We start from the raw sequence: 9,187 nt of genomic DNA, 5'->3' as shown, positions 1-9,187 counted from the left end.
CAAAACTTATTCTAATTATAACCTATTTATTATCCTACAAAAAATCCTAGTTACAATGATTCTAGCCGATAATATCAATATGTCGAAGGCGTTATAAATCATAGAAAAAGTCCTGGTTAAATAATCCTAGTTACAATGGTGCTAGCCGATGACATCAAAATGTCGTAGGCGTTATATTATCCTTTTTGGTGTTATCCTTTTAAATTAGCGTTGACTTGGCGATTGTATGGACCAGCTTATTGGGGTGTGCTGGCGCTATGTGATTTTTCATACAAATTTGCGGTTAAGTTTACACAGGAGCATCCAATGTTGGTAGGTCGAGTAGGTTGCTAGGTTCTTTGATGTTTTTATTCGCCACGTTCAGATTATTCGCCTTTGTCTGCCACCAGTCTGCTTTTTCCTTTTCCGTGCGGTGATTTGGCAACACTTTTGGCGTAATGTTGATGATTTTGACTGGAGGTTGCACATGAGGCGTTAGTTTTCTATATTTAATAATGGCTATCTGGCGTGGCGTCGGTTGATTGATTTTCGGCGGACCTGCACCAATTTTCTTCAAGCATCCTTTTTTATTTTATTTTATTTTATTTTTTTTTTAACGAGGTGTAAAGCATCGAAAGCCCAGTCAGTGCGAGACTTTAACCCACTAAAGTCACCCCAGTGTCCGACGGTTAGCCCTTTCGGGATCACCGATTTGGTATTTTCATACTGTATGTATGCATTCATTATCATTGCAGATGTATCACTGCAACTGTTCTTCTTTCCTTATTGTTGTAGACGCCGCATAGTTTGAGTTACAAAAATTTTAACTGCCTTCCATTTAAAGCTACTTGAACACATTTCATATACAATGCTGCTAGGAGATGGTAGATGTCCTAGGGCCTCCACGAATATTTCCCGTTCTTCATTAAGCGAAAGGTTACATGTTCTGCACTCTCGACGACGTTGTTGCAATTTGGGCAGTATGGACTATCTGACAGTTGAAATCTGTAAAGATATTCTAAATAGCCTCCGTGGCCGCTCAATGTTTGAGTCAGATTATAGTCAACTTCATTATGTTTTCTTGATACCCATTCCTTAATGTTGGGTTTGAGGGGTAACGTCCCTTAGAGGACTGTTCCCATCTTTGCTGCCATTCTCTAAATGATTATACGCGTTCAGCAGATTTTTGATCTGTCGTAGGCGTTACGCCTTGCCTGCCATAAAGACGGCTTAACTTTTTTGCACGTCAACTGGCAGTTTTCCAACAATGACGCAGATTGCATCATCAGAGACTGTTCTTTAAGCGCAGACAACACCTAACGCACTGCGTCTGTATACTTGTGCTACCAGACGTATCTGATGCTTTTTTGCTTCTGCCCATATAGGAGAGGCATAAAATATAATAAAGTCCGTGACCGTAGACAAAAGACGCCTTCTTTCGTTCTGAGGGCCACTTATATTAGGAAGAATTGCATCGATTATGACTCCAAGGCATTTTATTGCTTCTTGGGATAATATTTCATGCCTGCCAATTATAATTTTAATTTTTTTTTTGTTTTCTTACGGTTATCAGTACTGCTCCTGTTTTTTGCGCCGCCAACTCCAGTTCTGCATTTTTAGCCATCGTTGTACTCTTGCTGCTGCATCATTACATTTTGCTTCTAAGTAGTGAAGTCATCAGCGTATCCAACTATTGTCGCTTTATCGGGAAGTCTTATTTTTAAAACTCCATCGTACATAGCATTCCACAATGTGGGTCCAAGAACTGATCCTTGTGCGACTCCGCCAGTGATCTTATACTATATTGTTTTCTACCTTTTTCTGTGTCATACTGCAGTGTTCGATTGTTAAAAGTAACTGCGAATAATGCTTAACAAATAATCGGGTACTTTCAGAGTTTTAAGTGAAAGTAGTATCTCAGACCAGTTTGCTGAATTGAAAGCATTTTTAATGTCTGTTCGAGAACCTTCCCTATTGCGTCCAACACACATAGTGGCCTATATGCAGACGGTTGGTTAGGCAGTTTTCCTGGTTTAAGCAACAGTACCAGTCGTTGCAACTTGAATAACATATTGGGGACTCCGTCAGGTCCTGAAGCCTTACCATCTTTTATACGATCCAATGTCTGCATCACTTCTTCTGATGTCACTAGTGGTATGTTGGTATTTCAATCCACATCAAACACCAGGTCGGTCAGTTTCTCCTGTGTGGGGAAAAAGTTACTTTCTGCATGACGGTTTTGTAAGCTAAACTCCATGGATATTCATCAGTACTATCTCGCATTTACTTAAAGCATCGATTTTTGCTTAGTTCAATTGCTTTTTTAAGATTATGTTTTTGAATGCGATACTCTGCATAAAGCTCATAAAAAGAAGTACGTCGTACTTTTAGAGAAGTACAACGTGGAGAAGCTCTTTGCGTTTCTCTTCGTGCTTTCATACAGGCTCTTCGTATATAGGCTATTTCGATAAACCACCAATAAACAGGTCGTCGTTTGCCACTATATTTGCATCTTGGCATAGATATATCGCACGCAGTTTCCATTTGTATACTGATTTGTTCCGCCATGTCTTTTGCTATTGTTTTTGAAACTTGAGCATCCTCCCATACTATAGAAAAAGCTTCTGAATTAAAGGCTGATGTTTTACATTTTTTCTGCTGTACACTTTTGTCTACTTGCTGCTTTAGCGTGCTACGTACTTCCAACATTTTAGCCCTGTGATCACTGTATGTATAAATAGATTCCTCTATTTTGCATTTTGCGTTGTTTGCTGTGACGCGATCTGCAAGTCAATTACTGACTTGCAAAAGCCAAGTTAATTACCTCTGACATAGTAAAATGTATAAATTCCAGGAGTATTCAGTAATACCAGATCTATTGCGGAAAATGTTTCCTCTACCAGTCTTCCTCTTGGGTTTGTGTATGTACTGCCCCAGGTTGTTGACCAAGCGGTAAAATCTCCTGTAATGAGAATAGGGCGCTTCCCGCGTAGTTCTAGTTCCATTGCAATCATCATACACTCAAAGTCTTCTATAGACCATCCTGGTGGAGGATAGTAGCTCACTTGATAGAGACCTTCCATCTTCGCCCATGTATACCCTCTATCTAAGATGTGCATCTTACTTTGGGAAATTTTTCCGCCTACCATCCATATCGCCGCTTGCCTCTCTGCATCTGTCATCAAGTTTTGCGACTCAATATTATCTTATGGTTCCGATATTAGAACTACATCCACTACATGGGAACTACATGGGCAGCTTTACAGTGGTTAATATTTAGTTGTAATATTTTCATGTCTTTTTCCTATGCACTGCTTCTTGATAGCGCGGGCATTTTGCGCTGACAGCCGCTTGTGGTCTTTCGCATAACATGCATTTTTCAATATTTTTACAGTTTGCAGCCTGGTGGCCTTCCTTACCGCACCATCTGCAGAGTTTCGTCCGATCCGGTGCTTTACAAACGGATGCTATGTGCTCATACGCCCAACATTTGTAGCACCTTTTTGGTGATATAATCTCCGTTATTCGGCATCACACCCATCCCACCTTAATGAGATCAAGTGCTAATAATTTTTTGGCATCACCCAAAAAATCTGCTAATGCAGATTGTGTGCCTCCATAAATGGTACGTTTGCTCCTTATGGATGATTTGTCTGGTCTTTTTACCTGCGCTTGCTCGCCGATCGCATCAAGTCATTCTTCGTCTGTGTTCAGGTTTGTTATTAGGTCCCTGCACTGAATTGTAACGGTATGTGTTTTAAGGTTGACCGTTGCAACAGATTCTAGGGCTTTTTCAATAGCAGAGTGGTAATTGCTTGACCCTCCAGCTTTGCTCCTCTTTAGTTCTATGAGAAGCCCTCCATTTTGTGTTAGCCGCATAGTTCTAACACTTTCACTTAGAGCTTTGAACTCTCCACTGGCTTTTACTTTCCTTAGGATGTCCGTATATGTCGTACCATGCATCTTTTTTTCTGTAATTATTGCATCCGCTTTAGGTCTAATAGATATTGTAACGACAGTTTTTGGTGACGTTCAAAAATATTTAGTTTTTGCTGGGGTATCCTCAGCCGTCGTCCACAGTCATCACAATGAATTTATATTCGCGGGGACGAGTTTCGTAAAAGAAAGATATTTTTAAATTTTCTAAGTTTATTTCTTTATTATTTCAATAAATGTTTGTACAAAGTTATTTCTATAATAGTGCGAAAGCTATTTATTTTAATTGTGTGATTTCAAAATAAAAGAGCTAATTAAATATAACTCGTAGAAGAATAAAATTATAATAAAATAACAAAAACTCGATATGTATTGTTTACATAAAAAAGGATGTATATGTAGTGCTATATATTTTACTTCGAAGATTTTCGTATATCCAGGCGATACCTAATTGTGCCGTACGCTGTGAATTCTGTGAGTGATAGCCGTGGATTTGATGGGCGAACGCCGTGATTTCTGTGGACGGGTGTCGTGGAATGGCGTGTAGTTCTTCTCAGGTTACACTACGGAATATTCATAACATGTCCGTGCGATTTCTTGTATTCCTCCAAATAATTTTATATCCTTTGCCGTAAAACCAACGCAGGATTTAAGATATTTCTTATGGTTAAATATGGTTCATAAACATATATAATTTGTAGCTTTTGCCGTAAAACCAACGCAGGATTTTAAAATATTTCTTATGGTTATATATGTTTCATAGGCATATATAATTTATAGCCTTTGCCGTAAAACCAATGCAGGATTTAATAGTTTCCAATTGATATATATGGTTCATAGATATATATATTTTTATTTCCTTTGCCGTAAGACCAACGCAGGATTTAATATTTTAAGCGTAATACCACCTTGACGAATGCTCATAAACTCGCGCCTGCTTCACAATTTCGCTGTCTTAAATACCCATATGCCGGAGCTTTCTTCTAGCGTATTTTAAATTTCCCGTTCGTTTACCCACTGGGTTGTGCAGTGTAACCGCTGTGTTTATGATCTTTGCCGTGAAACCGCTGCACTTTTGTGTTTTGTTTTGATAGCCGCTTGTGTTTTTAAATTATAAAAGTATTTTTTTTACAAAAAAAAAGTGTAAGTGATAAATATATTTATAAACAAAACATGCATGTAAACAAAAATATGAGTGTATAAAACTAAAGTGTAATTAATTAAAAGAATTTCAGTGATTTTAAATTAAGCCGGTACTGATGTTAATGTGTTTTGGTGGTAGTTTTATTTATGTGTAATATTTGCAAAAGAAATAAATTAAATATTACTTTCCATGTTATACCGTAACAATTAATAAGCTCTAGTTGTTAGAACTCCACTCCATACCCAAAGGTTAATGTTTGTAAAATGTTTGTAAACTTGCTTTGGTCGTTGCAACCGTGCAGCTATAATTGGAAAATGCAACCCAGTGCACACATGAACTGTCAATTCATGTGTCAGCTGATTGTCATTTATGCTTGGCTTTTGTTTTTGAGTTCCGGAAGAGCAAGGCGATTGTCACGACCAAAAGTAAGTGAAAAATAATTAATTTTAAGTACTGGAAATGAATAAATTTGTTTTAAGATTTTAAAGCATCACATACACACAAACAACTTCGTTCTGCTATTAAAATTGGTCAACAACAAACTTTAAAATTTTTGTGGCAATCTATAAGAATCTTGCGGCAATTGAGAAAAAATATATTGTGGCGATTTGCCTGAAAAGAAATCCGGAAAAATCCTTTTAATCTGGAACACATATAAAAAGATAAATATGTCATCCGGCAGCCAGAAGTCGACTGTACAATGTACCGTGTGCAAAAAGGTCGAAAGAGGAAAGATGGTGCAATGCAACGCATGTGACCAATGGAGCCATTGTGCATGCGTGGGCGTGGATGACAGCATTGCAGACTTGCCTTGGAGTTGCGATAAATGCAATACGGTAATGCAGGTTTCAGAAGGGGTTCCAAATAAGGCACCAAGTGAGGAGGACTTGGTAAGTAAGGGCGGTTCAATCATGTCAAGAAACAGCATGAGAATCGAACTGTAGTATTTAGAAGAGCAAAGGAAAGCCGAAATGAAATATATAGAAAAGAAACGTGCAATAATGCTGAAGTATGTAGGCGAGGATAATGTTAAGGGTGAAGGCATGAGTGAGGTAAGGACACATAGGACGTTAGAATGGGTGAAGAAGCAGATTGGTATGAACAACGATGACAGCAAACCAAACGTAGGTTGTGGTGTTCAGTTGGGTGGTTCAGCTGATAGGGCGGAAACCCAAGCAGTATCGAAAGTTATACCGGCGCTGAAGATAGAACAAATTAATGCGCGTCATGTCGTTCAACGAGATTTGCCAATATTTACCGGAAAGCCGGAAGAGTGCCACTTTTCTACAGCAGTTTCAGCAATTCAACACGTTTATGCGGTTTCACTGAAGACGAGAATCTTTTACGATTGCAACGTGTCCTTAAGGGTAAGGTACTTGAATATGTCAGCAGTAGGCTCATGATACCAGCATTAGGTTAGGTTAGGTTATACCGGTGATCCCTAGTGGATCCACTTAGGCCTATTGGCCCATTGTGATGCCGTATATAAATAATAAAAACCTCAGGGTTTAAAACCACCTAGAACCTTTTGCGAAGCATAAAATGCTATTTAAAGCCCGGTCTAAGAGTACTATATCGCCGACGTGCATGAGCTGGACAAAAACACAAAAGATGAGATGCGCTCTCATCGTCCTCCCCACAGCTACGACAGATCTGGTTGAAAGGAAGACCTAGTCTTCTAGCATGGTTCCCTAGCTTACAGTGCCCTGTAGTCAACCCTACCAGAAGACCAATGTCCTTGCGGGACATCTCAATGAGAGTTTTCGATTTCCTTTTATCGGAAAGTGGCCAGATTGCATACAGATGTCTACATATCGTTGAGTCTTCCCATCTTTTGTTAAAAGTATTAGTGCAGAAAGAATTCAATAACAATTTACATGATGTTAGCGATATGGCCAGATAGTCTAGGTGCTCCGAGTATGGTTCTGAAGCACCCTTTCTGGCTAACTCGTCTGCTTTGCAATTTCCGAAAATATCCCTATGGCCGGGAACCCAGATTAGAGAAATATTGAGCTGCGTCGACATTTCGTTTAGAGATGTGTAGCAGTCAAGAACCGTCCTATATGTAAATTGGACCGAACTCAAGGACTTTAATGCAGCTTGACTGTCTGATAGTATGTATATATTCCTGCCAAATATATCATCTACATTCAAACAAGCTATAACTTCCCTGATGGCGACCACTTCCGCCTGAAAGACACTACAATGATCTGGAAGCCTAAAGAAGGAAGATTCGTTCAATTCCTCTGAGAAAACTCGACTACCTACACCACTACTTGTTTTGGATCCGTCAGTGAAGATAGTTACGCCCTCATCTAAGAAGGGACCACCTGACGTCCATACCTCTCTATATGGAAACACGACATCAAATTTCCTGTCAAAGTTGAGAGTGGGTGTGATATAATCAACGTTTTTAGGAGTAAAATTGAAAAGATTTAGAATGGAGGCATGACCATAGTCACTGTCTCTCCATTGTGAGGTAGCTTTTAATCTTAAAGCAGATGAAGCTGCCATTTTTTTACTAATAATATCCATTGGCAGTAACTGAAGCATCAAATCTAGTGCAATGAATGGTGTGGTGCATAGCGCCCCGCTAATACAGAGTTCAGCTCTACGCTGAATCCTGTTAAGTACCGAACAGTACGAAGATTTATCAAGAGCTGTCCACCATACCGTAATACCATACAGCAAAATGGGCCTAATAACAGCTATATATAGCCATTGGGTAATGCGAGGTTGAAGACCCCACTTCCAATAGCTTTCTGGCATAGAAGAAGCGCAACATTGGCTTTTCTTGCGTGCTCTAGAGTGTTTTTCTTCCAAGTGAGTTTCCTATCGAAAACTATACCTAAAAATTTTGCTTCCTCCTTCACATGTATCACAGAACCTTGAGAGAGGGTGGAGAAAGATTTGGGACCGTATGTTTTCTTGTGAAAACTACGATTTCAGTTTTATTGGGACTCAACCCAAGGCCACATTTTTGTGTCCAATTATTTAGGATATTAAGACCATTTTGTAGAATATCCCTAAGAGTGGTAGTATATTTTCCGGTGACTGTTATCGCAATATCATCCGCATATGCAATAGTTTCGCAGCCCTCTGCCTTCAGTTTTATTAGCAGTTCATTCACCACTATGTTCCAAAGGAGAGGGGAGAGTACTCCTCCTTGGGGGGTACCTCTATTCACCCTTCTGCGTGCCGTTGAATAGCCCATCGTTGCTTCCATGAGTCTGCCAGTTAGCAACTGATTTATAAAGCCAATGAGCGCATCATCAACACCCAGACGCGAGATCGCGCTTACTATTGCACTCGGGAGTATATTGTTGAAGGCCCCATCAATATCTACAAAAGCAACCACACAAAATTCTTTGAGTTTTATGGATTTTTCTATTCTGTAAGTGAGGGAGTGGAGAGCTGTCTCTGTAGATTTTCCCTTAGTGTAGGCATGCTGTGAGGGGACCACTGGTTGGGGCTTACAGCACGCCTTACTTCTACGTCTATTATTCTTTCAAGTGCCTTCAACATGAAAGAAGAGAGGCTTATAGGACGGAGTTCATTGGGGTTATGGTGCGAGGTTTTTCCTGCTTTGGGTATAAAAACTACTCTAACCTCGCTCCATTTAATCGGGACATAGTTAAATAAGAAACAATGTCTAAAAATTGCCAAAAGCCGGTTGTGTATTAACTCCCACGAATTCTGGAGCTCAATTGGATGAATACCATCCGGTCCTGGTGAATTGTAGGGTTTAAAACTAAAAATAGCCCATTTAACGATCTGCAGGTTAACCTTAATAAAGTTAAGGCACTCTGAGGATGTAGTTACCGAAGTAGAAGATCCCGGAAAGTGAGTATCTAGTAGTAATTGTAATGATTCGCTACTATTATTGCACCATGTCCCGTCAGATTTTTTGAGTAACTCTGGGACAGATGGATTTTTGGATAAGATTTTACGCAGTCTAGAGGTTTCAGAATTGCTATTTATTTCTTGACAGTACGATTGCCAAGTGTCTCTCTTGACCCTACGTAAATTTTTCTTATATTCTTGCAGAGAGGTTTTGTAATTCAGCCAATCACTCTCATTATTATATAATTTTGCTCTGTTGAAGAGCCTCCTACACTCCTTTCGTAA

This window comes from Teleopsis dalmanni, chromosome 2, assembly GCF_002237135.1.
Source record: "Teleopsis dalmanni isolate 2A chromosome 2, ASM223713v2, whole genome shotgun sequence".
Lineage (NCBI taxonomy): Eukaryota > Metazoa > Arthropoda > Insecta > Diptera > Diopsidae > Teleopsis > Teleopsis dalmanni.
This window is presented reverse-complemented; position numbering follows the sequence as displayed.